Consider the following 8,942-nt stretch of genomic DNA (forward strand, 5'->3'; position numbering starts at 1 on the left):
AGTGGCCCAGTATTGGCACTGATCACAGGTGGTCTGTGGCACCTCAGTGAACACTTCCAGCCTTCCGAGCTGTGCCTTCAGGCTCCCATTCTCACCTCTGTTCTAACCCCTATACTATTTCTCTCGCCTACACTTTCTGTTCTCTCCAAGTTTTCTGTATGCTTTGGCCAAGTGTGTCATCTGTTTCCAAGCATACTAATTCCACTTTTAGTTTTTGGTACAACATTTTCTTTTACAACTTTTCTACCCTGGTCAAAATTGACCTCATCCCAAATGACTCCACCTCCTTTAAACTTCATAGATCTCAGATAATTATCTTTTCTCACAAGGAGACGAAGATGATGTTTTACATTTTTCCTTTTTTAAAAAAAAAGCAATAATCACAATAGATACTTATTTAAACTAATGTATTCATTTTCAGCTCAAATAAGTTCAATTGGAAATTTTTAGCTTTAACCAACTTGAGAAAAAATATCTTTGAGCGCAGCTGATCCAGATTGTGTGACTGTTTCTTTGCTCATTCTTCTCTCTTATTTTTCTTTCCTGAAAAACCTCTTTCAGTTATGGCTCAAGGTAGGATTTATCCTCTTCATGTATTGTCCACTCACTGTTCCTTGGGCAAGATCTGCACCCTCATGGTCCAGTTCAGGTCCCTCTTGATACAAAACATCATGTCATTCTACAAGGTTCTCTGGGAGTCTCCTGATGGTGTCCTTCAAGTCTTCATCCTCATAGATCATATCTTCATGCATTAACCCCAGTTTATTGAACCCCATGGCATTGTAATATCATTTCCCAAAACCCTCCAGTCACTGGCTCTAGGCTACAACTATCTTCCTGCCCACCATGTTGACACCACCCCCACCCCATCTTTCTCATATGCCTTAGGAATTTAAACCGCATGAAGGGTTAGAAATTATTGGTAATAACCATTAAATATTAGATAATTTATTAAATATCTTTCCCCCTAGACTGTTAAGAATTCACAGCATAAGCTGTGGGCATGCATGGCAGTTGGCCGTTGAATAAATGAACCCACAGTGTTCACAAAGAGTGACTACGTGTGTCAGCTTCATATACTATGCACCCACATGCTCTCTTGTATGAGACACTGCCGCTATGAGTGACATATCTTTTCATAAGGTCCTGACATGGATGAAGATTGTGACTTACACATTTCTCCAGAGTCGCATGTAGAACAAGAGAGATGCTGCGCATTCTATTCAAAAGAGCTGAAAAATGAAAGCCAGAGCTTTAGATTGGCTTGCCGTCTGATGAAGAACTATCGGGGGATTTATGAGGAAGGTCACAACACCCAGTGACCTACATGACTGCTGATCCTCTAGAAGTAGCTGAACTCATCAGCAACACTGACTTTGAAAGATCTTTGATCACAATTCCATTTATATGGAACAGAACAAAAATAGCGGACGCAGATTCGAGTCTGATTCTCTCACTCCACTCTCCTAAGTGCTTTTCCCTGAGACTTAAATGTTTTGAGGAACTCCACTCCCCTCGGCCTGCAGTTCTGCTTCTTGTTTCCTACCCAGAGTGGCTCTGGGGAACTGTGACTGATTTAAAAGCATACTCTTACCCTTAAGGTTTCCTTTTTAAATATGAACAGGCAAGATCACCAGAAAGAAAAGAAATTAAATTTTAGGGGCAGTGATATGGTATAAGTGGTAGCACACAGACCTTGAATGTGTGAGGGCCTAAGTTTTATCTTTCACGATGCATGTCACACCCCTCAACAACACCCCCAAAAGCACCAGGTGTGTTCATCACAATAGCAATATATATGTGTGTATATATTATATATTATATTATATATATTATATATAATAATAAACTGCCATGCATGCCCACAGCTTATGCTGTGAATTCTCAACAGTCTAGGGGGAAATATATTCAATAAATTATCTAATATTTAATATTCCAAAGACCTCCAGAACCAGCCACAATCATGCTGAGACCACTATCTACACACATGAAGGTACCGGCAGAAGAACAAAGGCATGCGGGTCCCGGGGCTGAGATCTCCAAGCCTGTTCAGATGGGGGCTGAGCATCCTCCACCCAGATCCTCCATCTTCCAGTAGGCAGGAGTCACACCCACCAACTGCCCCCCACTGTGTAATCCCATCAACGACCAAGACTCAGAGACTATAAAACCCAGCTCCTGGAAGTGCATGGCCGCATTTGCGGCCACATGACATCTTATCTCATTCTTGCTTTGGACATCCTGGCAGGCTACCAAATGTATCCTGCTCTCACGGCAGAGTCTGGCAAACTACCCGTGGCATACCAATATGCCAAATACCAGTAACAATGTTGGGTCTCATTCTCCTAACCCTGAAAGAGCCTTGAATATGGCACTTTTTAAAATCTCAGGGCTAGGATGAAGGAGACGTTACTGAGGCTTGCTCGAGGCAATCGACAAACAACAGGATGATCGTGATCATGATATATATATATATATGTGCATATATATAATTTTTTAAAATCTTAAACCAGAAATAAAATAAGCAAATTCCTCTTCTTTTTCTTTCCTTCCTTCCTTCCTTTCTTCCTGTCTTTCTTTCTTTCTTTCTTTCTTTCTTTCTTTCTTTTTTTCTTTCTTTTTTCTCTCTTCCTTTTTGTATCTTCCTCTCTTTTCTTTCCTTTCTTTCTTTCCTTTTTTATTTTCCTTCCTTTTTTATTTCTGTATCTTCCTTTTCTTTTAATTTTTTCTTTTCTTTCTTCTCTTTCTTTCTTTCTTTCTTTCTTTCTTTCTTTCTTTCTTTCCTTCCTTTGTTCTAGGGCCATACCCAATGGTGCTCAGGGATCACTCCTGAGGGGGCTTGGGGAGGACCACGTGTGGTGGCACACAGATCAAGCTAGAACTGGCTACATTCAAAGTAAGCATCTTAACTCCTGGGATATTTCTCTGGTTTAAAATAAACTATTTCCTAAAGGAAAATGTATAAGTTAATGACAAAAATGAAAAACTATAGATTTGAGATATCTATCTCCTCCATATATTTTATTCAAATAAGTATTAATTGCATATCTCATATATTCCACGAACAATTCTAAAAGTAGGTTAAAGGCAATACAATAAAATTTATGTAGGGGCTAGGGAGATACCTTATGTGATGAAGCACATGCCCAGTAAGTGATTCAATGTGCAAGCAACATCAGCTATTATCTCTATAAAGGAGGCCCATCCCTGCTTTCTTGAAACTTGAATTTCTTTTGGTGGAGATGAGATTTTTTTTTAATTATAAGGTTATAAATGTTATTTTTAAAAACCTGTAAAGGGAATTGTGGAGATCTCTTTTCATTTTTTTTCTTCTTCTTATGGTTTGTGTTCTTGGTATCACACCTAATGATTGTGTGGGATACTCCTGGTTCAGCTCAGGGGTGGCTCCTGGCAGTGCGTGGGGGACCATATGGTGCTGGGGATCACACCTGGCCTCCTGCAACGCAAAGCACACACTCTAGGCCACATGGTGCTCTCTCTGCTCTAAGTCTTGACTCATTCTAAACAGAGAAGCCTAAGAACAGAGAACTGAGGGGAGCATGGGGTGACAGTGCAGAGGAAAGGGGACGTGTCTTGGTGTTCAGCAGAGGGATTAGCGATGCAGAGGCCCTGGGCCAGGAGAGTGCAGGACAGTCATGTTCCAGAACTCACACAGAGGCCACTGGAGGGAGAGCTGGATTGGGAGGAAAGGGGCCGGTGAGGTCAGGAGGTGGTAGATAAGCCAGCATCAGCTTTGTGTGTCTTAGCCTTGTTTTGTCTTGGCCTTTTTCTGCCTTCGCCTTAGATTTAGCAATATCATGGGGTTACTGACCCTCATGAAGCAAGAGCAAATAGAAACCATTGTGCTTAGCTCTGCTGACCCATACACCTATCTAAGCCCTAAGGCAGCAAATTGGTCTTGTCTGTTTTGTTTTTTGGAGTGATCACATTCAGAGATGCTCAGGGGTAACTCATGGCTCTGCATTCAGGGATCACATATAGACTCGGAGGACTATATGGGATGCCAGGTATTAAATTCGGGTCAACTGCATGGAGAGCTACACGCTATACTATCACTCCAGCCCCAAACTGGTCTTTTTTATGTTCCCTTTAATGTCACAGAATAGGACACAGAACGTCCAAATCCTGAAATCCAGGAACTTTCTTTTAAGCTTTGCCATTACTGCAGAGTATAATTTAGTTTAAGAAAGCAAACTCTTGCTTTATTTTAATGTACACCTGGGGAGCAGAATTCTCCTATCCCCAGCACTTTACAAATTTGCTAGTCCAGGGCACAAAGGTCTCCTACTCCACTGTTGTACTTGATGTGACTTCACATGGTCAAACTTGTGTAATCTTCAAGAATTAATACAGTCTCTCCCAGCAAATACAATTCAATAGAGATTTTTACTGGAAGGAGATACAAATATCTCAGCATATACAATTCAACAGGGGAGATTTTTACTGGAAGGAGATACAGAGCTTTTCATGGTTTGTGTGTGTGTGTGTGTGTGTGTGTGTGTGTGTGTGTGTGTACAATGTTATAGATGTATATAGACACATGCATATTTTTAAAACTTAGAAAAGAAAGCAGAAAGGGAAGAGGTTATCTCTTCTGGAGGACACTTTATTTATTTTTATTTATTTAATCTTTTTTCTTTTTGGGTCATACCCAGCAATGTAACCTGGCAATGAGCCAGGGGTTACTCCTGGCTCATGTACTCAGGAATTACTCCTGGCAGTACTCGGGGGACCACATGGGATGCTGGGAATCGAACCCGGGTTAGCCACGTGCAAGGCAAACACCCTATCTGCTGTGCTATCACTCCAGCCCCACTAAGCACTATACTTTAGGAAAAAACATACTAGTTTTGATAGTTTTATGAAACAAATGAATATAGAATTTAAGTTAATTAAGCTTTCTAAGTGAACATTCAAATCTACCCCATTGTGCACTTTTAACAAATCAGGAAAAAAAATCGACTTGGGTTTATAAGGCAACGGAGAAAATTCTAAAGTACCAATTCAAAGTTTAAAGGGCCAGAGCTCATGCCATGGACCTCCTCGGCCTCAAGTTGCATCTCTGGTGCTATATGCGGCCCATCTTACAGCCCCACTGAGGTGACACCAGTGGCTCATGAGTAGGCTGGATATTACTGAGAGTGGCCCTGTGACCAGCTGTTTCTTAGAGGCTTTTTGCAACTTCTGAGAAACTTTAATGAATAACCTTTGGTACTGCTTTGACTTTATGTGACTTTAGGTCACATATGACTTTATGGACCTTGAAACTGTAAGCTCCTCCTCTAGTTCCTATAACACATTAAAAATTATGCTCTGCTGAAAGTAGACTACGGACCGAACATGATTGCCACTCAATGCCTCTTTTGCAAACCACAGCACCCAAAAGGAGAGAGAGAACAAAAGGGAATGCCCTGTCACAGAGGCAGGGTGGGATGGGGGGGCGGGAATGGGGGTAGGAGGGATACTGGGATTAGTGGTGGTGGAAAATGGGCACTGGTGGAGGGATGGATACTTGATCATTGTATAACTGAAACCCAAGCACAAATATTTGTAAGTCTGTAACTGTATCTCATGGTGTTTCACTAATAAAAACTTAAAAATAAATAAATACATTTATATTAAAAAATAAGAAAAGGCCCTCCCGTTGATCGTCGATTTGCTCGAGCGGGCCCAGTAACGTCTCCATTGGAGACTTTGTTGTTACTGTGTCTGGCATATCGAATACTCTCGGTAGCTTGCCGGGCTCTCCGAGAGGGGCGGAGGAATCGAACTCGGGTCGGCCATGTTGGCCGCTTGTAAGGCGAACGCCCTACCCGCTGTGCTATATTCCTGCTGGAACCAGTGCCATGATAATACATTGAAAATTAGACTTCCATATGGATCCAGTGCCTGTATGGTCAGTACCTAACTCATACTGACTTCCTACTGCATGTTGCTCTTTCTACTGAAAAATGCCATGTTTGCAATGCAGTTCAGCAAAGAGCACTATCTTTACATATGCTGTTTGCCGGAGCTGTGCCTAAAGCAAATCACAGCCTCTCTTAGCCTGTGTCCCTTTCTCTAGTTTAAAATGTTGTGATGAGGGGTGGGGAGAAAGCGCTGGAGTGATAGTAGAGTGGGTAGAATATTTGCTTTGCATGCAGCCATCCCGGGTTTGATTCTCGGCATTCCGTATGGTCCCCAGAGCACTGCCAGGAGTAATTCCTGAGTGCAAAGCCAGGAATAACCCCCTGAGCATCACTGAGTGGGGACCCCAAAAGAAAAATTAATTCATTAAGTAATTTTGTAGAATTACAAATGCTGGCCGACTTTGACCGTGAGTGTGGAAAGGTAGGATTACAGCTGAATCTTACGAAGACAATGTTTATGAGAAACAGCCTCGTTCCTGATGCCCCATTCGCTCTCAACGGAACGACCATCTCCGAATGCAACAGCTATGTGTACCTAGGTCGAGAAGTCAACATGACAAATGACCTGGCACCTGAGCTGCGCAGGAGGAAGAGAGCGGCTTGGAACGCCTTCAAGAACGTCGAAGAAATAGCTAAGAGGACGAAGAACCTCCGGCTCCAGGCACATCTCTTTGATTCCACTGTTCTTCCTGCATTAACATATGCCTCAGAGACCTGGGCCCTACGCAAACAAGATGAGAACGCTATTCAGGTCTCCCAAAGAAGAATAGAAAGAGCTATGCTTGGAATATCACGTTTCACTCAAATGAGAGAAAGAATCCAGAGTTCTGACATCCGTCGACGATCAAGAATCAGGGATGGTGTCTCATTTGCCAAGGTGTCGAAAATCAGATGGGCTGGTCACGTAATGAGATTTAAAGACGACCGCTGGACTAGAGCTGTTACCGACTGGATTCCACGGGATGTCAACAGACTGTGGCCGCCCACCTACCAGATGGTCAGACTTCTTCGTCAAGATCATGAACGATTGGTTTGAGGCCCTTCATGTTCCCGGAGCGAACAGATGCCATTGGGCTACACTAGCACGCGACAGGGACAAATGGAGATGTTACTGGCGCCCGCTCGAGCAAATCGACGACTAACGGGAAGTTAAGTGATTAAGTGATAAGGGAAGTAATTTAAAAAAATAAAATGTTGTGATGGGCTGGAGAGACAGTACAGGGGGTGAGGCATATGCTTTGCATGCAGCTGACTCCAATTTGATCTGCAGCACCACTTACGTCCCCCAAGCAATACCAGGAGAAATCCCTGAGCACAAAGCCAAGAGTAAGTTCTGAGCACGACTGGGTGTGACTCCAAATCAATGAACCAATAAATAAATATAATTAAAATAAAATAATGTGAGATGATCAAGACAATTAAATAAAAGGGCTCAGGCATCTAGTAATCTATAATGATTTCTGCTACTTCGAAGCAATTATGTCATTATAGGAAGGAAACTCTCTTCTCACTGCACGTTCCCTAGATTTATTGAGCTATAGTTGACCTTAAAAATTGTGTGACTTTCATGAGAAAATGCTCTACATCATTAATTATCAGGGAGATGCAGATCAAAACCACAATGAGATACCATCTCACACCTCAGAGACTGGCCCACATTCAAAAGAATAAAAGCAACCGATGCTGGCGCGGATGTGGTGAGAAGGGGACACTCCTTCACTGTTGGTGGGAATGTCGACTGGTTCAGCCCTTCTGGAAAACAGTATGGACGATTCTCAAAAAATTAGAAATTGAGCTCCCATTTGACCCAGCAATACCACTCCTGGGAATATATCCCAGAGAGGCAAAAATGTATAGTCGAAGTGACATCTGCACGTGTTTGTTCATTGCAGCACTCTTTACAATAGCCAGAAACTGGAAGAAACCTGAATGCCCAAGAACAGATGACTGGTTAAAGAAACTTTGGTACATCTACACAATGGAGTACTATGTAGCTGTTAGAAAAGATGAAGTCATGAAATTTACATACAAGTGGTACAACATGGAGAGTATCATGCTAAGCGAAATGAGTCAGAAAGAGAGGGATAGACATAGAAAGATTGCATTCATCTGGGGGATATAAAGTAAGAAAATATGAGATTAATACCCAAGAATAGCTGAGATAAGCACCAGGAGAATTACTCCATAGCTTAGTGGCCAGCCGGGCATTCTAGAGGAAAGGGCAGCTCAGATAGAGAAGGGAGCACCAAATAAAGGTGTTTGGAGGATCCTCCCAGGAGGGGAGATGCATGTCGAAAGTAGACTATGGACTGAACATGTTTGCCACTCAAAGCCTCTTTTGCAGACCACAACACCCAAAAGGAGAGAGAGAACACAGGGGATTGCCCTGCCACAGAGGCAGGGGGGGATGGGGGGAAGGGGGTGGGGGGATCTTATCCATGGTGGTGGAAAATGGGCACTGGTGGAGAGATGGTATCTGATCATTGTATATTCGAAACCCAAGCACAAAAAATTGTAAATCTACAACTGTACCTCATGGTGTTTCACTAATAAAAAAAAATTTAAAAAAATATTGTGTGACTTTAAGGTATATATTGCAATGATTTGATACATGTATATATAAAAATGATAATCATAATAAAATTAATACAATTACCTCACATAGTTAGAGGTGTGTGTGTGTGTGTGTGTGTGTGTGTGTGTGTGTGTGTTGAGATCTCATCTCTTGGTAACTGAATATAATCCAGTATTGTTAACTCTAATCACCACATTATATATTACATCTCCCGGGATTTACTGTTTGTAATTGCTAGTTTGGGCCCTTTGACCACCATATTTATTAATTATCCATCATCTCCAAATCTGACAACAAATATCCTACATTTTTTTAATAAGCCTGACTTTTTCTGATATAAGATATAGGATATTTGCCCTTCTCTAATTTATTTCAGTAAACATAATGTCCTCAGTGTTGAACCCTATTGTCACAGATGGTAGGAGTGCCTTTTTATT

General features: G+C 41.9%; 1 pseudogene; it reads right to left on the reverse strand.

The window, feature by feature from the left end:
* Positions 1–432: 432 nt before the first annotated feature.
* Positions 433–848, reverse strand: LOC130034731 (cytochrome b-c1 complex subunit 7-like; annotated as a pseudogene).
* Positions 849–8,942: the final 8,094 nt, after the last annotated feature.

This window comes from Sorex fumeus, unplaced genomic scaffold, assembly GCF_029834395.1.
Source record: "Sorex fumeus unplaced genomic scaffold, SorFum_2.1 ptg000061l, whole genome shotgun sequence".
NCBI classification, from domain to species: Eukaryota; Metazoa; Chordata; class Mammalia; order Eulipotyphla; family Soricidae; genus Sorex; species Sorex fumeus.